Below are 8654 nucleotides of genomic sequence, written 5' to 3' on the forward strand. Positions count from 1 at the left end.
ATGCACAGATTTTTCTCCAAGACAGCTTTTCATAGAAGTTTTCAAAGAAGCTTGTTTTGCTGTTGCTAAAATGATTTTACAGTCTGTACCAGTTTTGTCTTTTGGACTTGATTCTGTGAATTCTTGCACAGCATCAACATCCCATAAGTGTCCAGAACTGGAATTACTCAGCATGTCAGGCATTAGTACTATAGGTATTCAATGTAAGAAGATTGGACAAAAAAATCCCCCAGAATTAATCAAAAGAAAGAGCAAGAGAAGCTGGTGCCAGATTAATGCAGGCAGAATTATGACTGCTAGACATCCCTGTTTCCAGCTTTTATGTTTTATCTAGACTGTGGTGATAAAGGCAGACTATGATTGTGTGTGCCAGATCTTATGCATGTCTTCCTTTAAAGTGTAAGTTTATACTGGATGGATCCTGAAGGTGCCTGATGCTTAAACTTAGTAATTCAACGGAAATAAAGTGCTCAGGAAACAAAAGACAAATGAGCTTTCCAAAACATTTTTTTGTAATTTGATCCTCCCATGTAAACAAGAGACAATAAAACCTTCTGGGAGTCTTGTTAGCCAGCAGTCTCCAAACTGCAATGAAAGAAGGATTTCAAAACTATTTCACAATTGTGTTTGGATGAAACATGTGTTTACTGTATGTAAATGAACAAGACATTCTGTTCTTTTAGGGTTCATCAGATCTTCACTGTGTTAATCGGTTTGGTGTATGCAAGAAAGTGGTCTTCAGAAGATGCTGGACAGAAAAATAATAGTTTTTCACTGGAGGTTTCCAGACTTTACACAAAAAATATACTTAACTGCAAATTTTTGGCTCAGAAGGGGTTTAACTTGGTGCTCGCTTATTTTGCTAGCTAGAAATAATGACAAAATAAGTTATTTAATGAAAGAGATGTGAAGTCAGAATTTCCTGTGACAGTAAATCACTGTTACATTGTTCACATTAACAAGCAGTATGTACTCAAAATGTGACTAATCCCAACATCTTGAAGCTGTTGATTTCTCTGTATGAGAATTCACTTTAATAGGTTGGATGCCTGTATATTGCCAGTCCATGGCATAGAATGTGTACCAGCAACCCTTTCCAATTAGCTAAGGGAAAACCCAAGATCAACTGCAGATTGGTAAACTGCTTTTTTACCCAGCTTTTTGTGTAAGGAAGCTGTGTAGTTACACACTTCATTTCTTTCTTTTTCTGTTCACTGTTAGGATATCACTTGCTGAGTTAGGGTGGTTTCACTATTGTGGTGGGAGTTTGCATCTTGGACATTTTATCTGGGTGCAACCAGAGAAGAAACATCTAAATGGGCATGCAAGTCTACATGGGCCAAAAACTACTGTGGATCAGAGTCTGAGACATTAGTAGGGTGGTGAAATAAATCATTTTATTGTTCTTCAGCCTACTCTGCATTGCTGTGCAAACACCTTTGCTGTTGATAGAACTCCAGCTCAGGCACAGGAGTTCACCTCAGCTGGAACAGAGGATGTGCCTCATGAAAACTGCTGATGGATCTGTTTATCCAGGCTAGCAAGGGCCTTGTATAGTGTTGAGGAGCAAATGTGAAGCTGCATAGTGATTTATTGTTCCCAGGTCAGCAAGTAACAACAGTTATTATGTGCTTAGACTGCTGACACTACACTATAACCTGCAAAATTCCTCAGTCTATGTTGGCTTTTGTTCTCACTGCCATTTCATGCAGGTACTCTGGCCAACCTGGCTATGCTTGGCTGATGGCCACAAGAAGCAGGGCGGGACAATGGCACAAGTCATCCTCTGTCTCTGGTCAGATGGGTCTTCATAATCCTACTACTTACTGTCTTAGTGATAACTCTTTTTATTGCTCTTTCATCTTCATAACATGAATCTTATGACTTCAAATAAATTAAAGATTATATAAGCATATAGCTTGTCATGAAATTTTGCTCCATGTCATGAAAGTATTTTTTTTCTTTTTTTCTGTTCTGTGTAAATATTGAACACGTTGTTTAGTTTCTTGCTCTGCTCCAGTCCCTTGCTACTGCTGTTTATAGTGAAGGGGAAAAAATGCAATCTTTGTTTTTCTTTTCATAGCTTTATTGCTGGGATGCTGTTCTGCTCAGTGATCACAGTTTGAACTACATGGGCATCTTTTTCTGTTTGATGTCTCTGAATCTAAATCTCATCTAAATCCATCAAAATAGTGCATAGTCACCAGTCTAGCAGTTTTAGAGTGAGTAAATCTCAATTCAAATATTGCACTAAGTAAGAGTCTTACAAATATACTGACTCCCTAGCACAGTCCACTGTTACCATTTATGATGTTAAGAGCATTATGGTACTGCATCATTTTTCTCTCCAGGCTTAAAGAAACTGGGTTTGTGGGATACTATCAATTCTTGCTGGAATCAGTGGGAGCTGAGAGTCCTCAGAACCACAGAGTAAAAACTATGCCATTTAGGAGTAAAAACTATGGGACAGGTTTACCATGTGTAAATGCAAACTAGAATGGTCAAAGCAAAGATGTTCCAAGTTCTGAAAAGTCTGAAAAAATCTCAAATTTACAGTTAAGCCAGCTTCTCAGAGATATTAGATGTATCTACAAAAATATTTCTATTTGGATCAAGAATGCTCTTGAATCAGGTCTTCTGATCACCTTGACCTACTGTGCTCTGGTTCTATTTGCATAGTGGTCTTGGAGTGCATGACCTGGGCTCCTTCAGAACACAGATAAAGCAGAAAGCAGCTCCAGGAGGGCACCTGATGTTTTCTAACAGGTATTTGGCATTCAGTCCACGGGACCAGGCTGCGGTTAAGTAAGAGCCCTGAGACATGTAGAACGTGGTGTTAGGTCCTCAGCACTAATTGTTTTGGTCTGAGTATCCACAGCTATTACTTCCCACTGGTGCTGCTACAGTTATCGCTAACTTCAGCTTGAGTTTGAGAGATGCAGAATATTCCTATTTGACACTAAAATCAACTGCAAATGCTCATCACTTTTGTGAAAATGAAAAGGATGTTCACATTCTTGAAATTATGTGTCCTGTGAAAGATGCCCAGCTTTTAAACCTGCATAGAATTTCCTCTCTTTCTGTTAATACAGGAACAAAGTCTGGAGAGAGGGGGGAAAAAAAAATCTCTTTTCTTTTTTTCTGATGCATCTGAAATTACAGTATCACAGTATCACAGTATGCTAGAGATTGGAAGGGACCTCAAAAGATCATCTAGTCCAATTCCCCTGCCGGAGCAGGAACACCTAGATAATGTTACACAGGAATGTGTCCAGGCGGGTTTTGAATGTCTCCAGGGAAGGAGACTCCACAACCTCCCTGGGCAGCCTGTTCCAGTGTTCCGTCACCCTCACTGAGAAGAAGTTTCTTCTCAAGTTTAAGTGGAACCTCTTGTATTCCAGTTTGTACCCATTACCCCTTGTCCTATCATTGTTTGCCACTGAGTAGAGCCTGCCTCCATCCTCGTGACACTCCCCCTTTATATATTTATATACACTAATAAGGTCACCCCTCAGTCTCCTCTTCTCTAAACTATAGAGACCCAGCTCCCTCAGTCTTTCCTCTTAAGGGAGATGCTCCACTCCCTTAATCATCTTCGTTGCCCTGCACTGGACTCTCTCCAGCAGCTCCCTGTCCTTCTTGAACTGAGGGGCCCAGAACTGGACACAATATTCCAGATGGGGTCTCATCAGGTCAGAGTAGAGGGGAAGGAGGACCTCTCTCGACCTACTAACCACCGCCCTTCTAATACACCCCAGGATGCCATTGGCCTTCTTAGCCACAAGGGCACAGTGTTGGCTCATGGTCATCCTGTCGTCCACTAGGACCCCCAGGTCCCTCTCCCCTACACTGCTCTCTAACAGGTCGTTCCCCAACCTATACTGGAACCTGGGGTTGTTCCTGCCCAGATGCAGGACTCTACACTTTCCCTTGTTATATTTCATCAAGTTATTCCCTGCCCAACTCTCCAGCCTGTCCAGGTCTCGCTGGATGGCAGCACAGCCTTCTGGCGTGTCAGCCACTCCTCCCAGCTTAGTGTCATCAGCAAACTTGCTGATAGTACACTCAATTCCCTCATCTAAATCGTTGATGAATATATTAAATAATACTGGTCCCAGTACTGACCCTTGAGGCACTCCACTAGTTACAGGTCTCCAACTAGACTCCACCCCATAGACTACAACTCTCTGGCTTGTCTCCTTCAGCCAGTTAACAGTTCACCTCACTACCTGATCATCCAGACCACACTTCCTCAATTTAGCTGTGAGGATGATGTGGGAGACTGTGTCAAATGCTTTGCTGAAGTCAAGGTAGACCACATCCACCACTCTGCCATCATCCATCCACCGTGTTATTTCCTCATAAAAGGCTATGAGATTGGTCAAGCATAATTTCCCCTTGGTGAAGCCATGTTGACTGCCCCTCATAACCCTCTTATCTTTGATATGCTTTAAGATGGCACCAAGGATAAGGTGTTCCATCACTTTCCCAGGGATGGAGGTGAGTCTGACTGGTCTATAGTTACCCGGGTCCTCCTTCTTGCCCTTTTTGAAGACTGGAGTGACATTTGTTTTCCTCCAGTCCTCAGGCACCTCTCCCATTTCCCAAGACTTGGTAAAGATGATGGAGAGTGGTCTAGCAATGACTTCCGCCAGTTCCCTCAGCACCCGCGGGTGCATCCCATCTGGACCCATGGATTTATGGATGTCCAGATTGCTCAACTGGTCTCTAACCCATTCCTCATCGACTAAGGCAAACCGCTCCGCTGACCTGACTTCATCTAAGGTCTCAGGGGTACAGGGCTCTTCAGGACTGCCCGCAGCAGAGCAGACAGAGACAAAGAAGGCATTCAGTAACTCTGCCATCTCTGTATCTTCTGTCACCACCGCACCCATCCCGTTCATCAGTGGGCCTACATTGCCTCTGGTGTTAGTTTTATCTGCCATGTATTTGAACAAGCTCTTTTTGCTGTCCTTGACCCCTCTCGCCAGGTTTAATTCTAAGGAGGCCTTAGTCCTCCTAGCTGCCTTCCTACATCCTCTAGCAGCAGCCTTATATTCCTCCCAAGTGGCCAGCCCCTCCTTCCATGACCTGTAAACTCTCCTCTTCCACTTGAGCATACCCAGCAATTCCCTATTTAGCCACGCAGGTCTCCTGGCCCTCTTCCTTGACTTCCTACGTGTCGGGATGCTCCGATCTTGAGCTCGGAAAAAGCAATCCTGGAATGCCAGCCAGCTATCTTGGGCCCCTTTACCTTCAAGCAGCCTTGCCCATGGGATTTCCCCTAGCAATTGCTTCAAAAGGCCAAAGTTTGCCCTGCTAAAGTCCAGGGTTGCAATTCTACTTGCTATTCTACTGGTCCTACCACACAAGATCCTGAATGCCACCACCTCGTGGTTGCTGCAATCAAGGCAGCCCTCAACCCTTACTGCTTCGACCAGACCCTCCTTGTTAGTGAGGATGAGATCCAGCAGCGCTCCTCTCCTGGTTGGCTCATCCACCATTTGCAGGAGGAAGTTATCATCCATACACTGGAGGAACCTCCTGGACTGTGGCTGGGTTGCTGAGTGGTCCTTCCAGCAAACATCAGGGAAGTTAAAATCCCCCACGATGACCATGGCCTGTGACTGTGAGGCCGCTCTCAGCTGCCTGTAGAATGCCTCGTCTACTTCCTCACCCTGATCTGGTGGTCTGTAACAGACACCCACAACAGTATTGCCCCTGCCAGCCTGCCCCTTAATTCTCACCCACAGACTCTCAACTCGCTCGTCATCTGTCCCTGGACAGAACTCGGTGCATTGTAGTTGCTCCCGTACATAAAGAGCAACCCCACCACCCTTCCTGGCTGGCCTGTCTTTCCTGAAAAGGACATAGCCCTCCATGACTATATTCCAGTCATGTGAGCTGTCCCACCACGTCTCTGTAATTGCCACCAGATCATAGTCTCCTGACTTAACACAGGTTTCCAACTCCTCCTGCTTATTTCCCATGCTGCGTGCATTAGTGTACAGACATTCCAAGGAGCGAGCTGAGCACACCGATTTCATATATTTGTTTGATAGGTTACAGTATTTTAAAGTCTCAGGTGTTCAGTGTTATTTTTTTCAAACTGTTTTTGTTGCTTATTTATTTGGCTACCTAGAAATTCAACACAACAATGAAAATCTGAAAATAGTAACCATAACTAAATACTTAATAAATGCATCATTAGGAATGTCTAAGAAACTCTTTTCCAATAGATCACAATGTCAGCTGTTTTATATTCATATGGTAATACAGGTCACAGACTACCCAAGAGAGTAAAATTATTTTCAAACAACATGTGAATACTTACTTAGCCGTGCATCACGCAGATGCTGTGAGACTCGGTATAAAACTTATGCAGCTTGAAAAAAATCTGTTTAGACATTATGATGCAGGAATTAATGCCAACAGCTAAACATAGATCCTTTCCATATCTTATGGCATTCGAGTAGCTCTCAAATCACACAGTGCATCTTTTAGAACAATTCGGTCTTGTTTTAGGTATGGTTTTTATTGCTCTGTACTTTCCACTGGTTTCCTTCCATCTCTCTATTCTTATCAATCTGCCTCTTCTGTGTATTAGTCACACTAAAATATGGAATTTGCAGCATCTGGCTGTTCCTGGATGTTTCCTGCTATCCTGGCATCTGTTCTGTTCCTTTACCTCCTCTAGATGTTTTGTAATGTTTTACTCATGAGCTACAAGCCAGATAAGGGATTTTCATCCCTGGCTGCTCAGCCTGCTTTGTAGAATTGAAGGATGAGCTCCACAGCTTCCAAGCAGCTTGAAGTATCTCTGCTGGAATTCTGGCACATCACCTCCTTCATGGCCTGAACTACCAGAGTAAATAATCTGAAATTGCTTTTAATTAAATGCTCAGCATAAATGATAGCACAGTTAGTTATTAGACTGGCTAACAGAGGTTAAACCACAAAAGTGCTAAAATTAGCTTTGCATTGGATATACTCTTCAAATGTCCTATCTAGGCTGAATTTCTCAGGACAGAAGGAGAAGACTACTGCAAAGCTTTTATTTGAGGGGCTAATGGGTCTACATCAGCACAGCTTCTCATTTCATTAGGCTCATTTGCCCTTGCTGCCCCCCCCACTAATGGCAGAAAAGGATTTGGCAGATATTAGGTTAAAGCCTATTGTAGCTAGTAGCATTAGCTCATTTTATGGCAAAAAATTAATTTCACGTGTATTCTGTTTCATCTTTTCATGCAATATAAGACTCAAAAGACAGTGTCTTTACCAATGTATAGAAGGAAACTGTAACTGTAGAACAGGCCTCTGCATCTGTTGATCAGGCAATGCTAACTGAAGCAGCCAGTTTGGGTGCCATACCTAATCGAGTTTTATAGGCATGAATAGGACATACAGCCCCTAAGGTTTAGTAATCTGCAACAATACAGTACTTTGTGGTTGCCGTGGGCTGTGTCTCAGAGGAGTCCAGAGCCAGTGTAATGTACCTGCTGTTGACTCCAGGGCAGAAGTGAGTTGCTCTTTATCCAGTCAAAACAGTTCTGCTTTCCCATAAATGCCCCAGCAAGTCACTATCTCATGACTGGCTCCGATTAGTCATCATTCTGAGACAGTGAACCTGAAAAAGTAACTGAGATGCAGGACTGGATGAATAAATACCTCAGGAAGGCAACCTGAACGTATCTGCGATGTCAATCACAGGAAGAAAAAAATGTTTTAAAGTAAACAATTAAGATTATACGACCTTCCTAGTCTTCTTCCATTGAAAGCTGGCTCAGTAGTTCTCCATTATATGGCTGAAAAAAGAACTAAATCCATTTATCAATGTGCAGCCATCAAGACTCTGCTTAGGTGTCAAAAGCCTGGAGATGTTTTAACAGCGAAATTCACTTTTTCAGTGCTATTTGGCAATTAGAGAAAACTGTGGTGTGACATTTTAGCTTTTAGTTGTTTTCATTACTTATTTTTATAATCTTACTTACTCAGCTGTTATTTTTCTTTAACCTGGAACCTTTTCTGCATTTTAGAATTTGTTCAAAGTCCATTGCTTCTAAAGCTATAATTAAGTAAAATTGCCAAGTAGAAAACTGATGCAAAAGCAAATAGTTCTGAAAGATCAGTGACTGTAGCCTACAATAGCAAAAGCACTATGCACTTTAGTCAACCAGTCACTTTTAATTGATAGTTGCTAGGCTGTATTTCAAAAATTCAGTGAAATGAATAGCATGCAGTTACTTTGACCTTGAAAAACAAATAGCAATTCTCTGAAGACACACTAAAAACATATAAGGAAGTAGAACTGTTGTCTCTGTCTTAAACAACATTTCATTCAATGGAAAAAAAGCCAAGATGATTTAAGATGTAGTATGCTGATATTTGTCTTCCAATGGCAACACTTAAAATAGCTTGCTTGTGTAACCAAGCTGTAGACATTATTTTCACTATTAGCCCATGCTTTTTTAAACAGTATTAGTTGCTAAAGAAAAGAACTGCAGTTCCTTCTCGAAAGGATTTGTGTGAGGATTTCTCCCCACTTCCTTTCCAAAACCTACTACCAGGATGGTTATTAGTGATATGCCCACACAAGAAAGTTCAGAACTCAATACATAAGTCTCCAAACCTGAAAAAGCAAACTTTGGTACTGA

Source organism: Pezoporus flaviventris, unplaced genomic scaffold (genome assembly GCF_033815535.1).
Source record: "Pezoporus flaviventris isolate CSIRO_AGI_PZ_B2104156 unplaced genomic scaffold, CSIRO_AGI_Pfla_v1 ptg000013l, whole genome shotgun sequence".
In the NCBI taxonomy this organism is placed as follows: domain Eukaryota; kingdom Metazoa; phylum Chordata; class Aves; order Psittaciformes; family Psittacidae; genus Pezoporus; species Pezoporus flaviventris.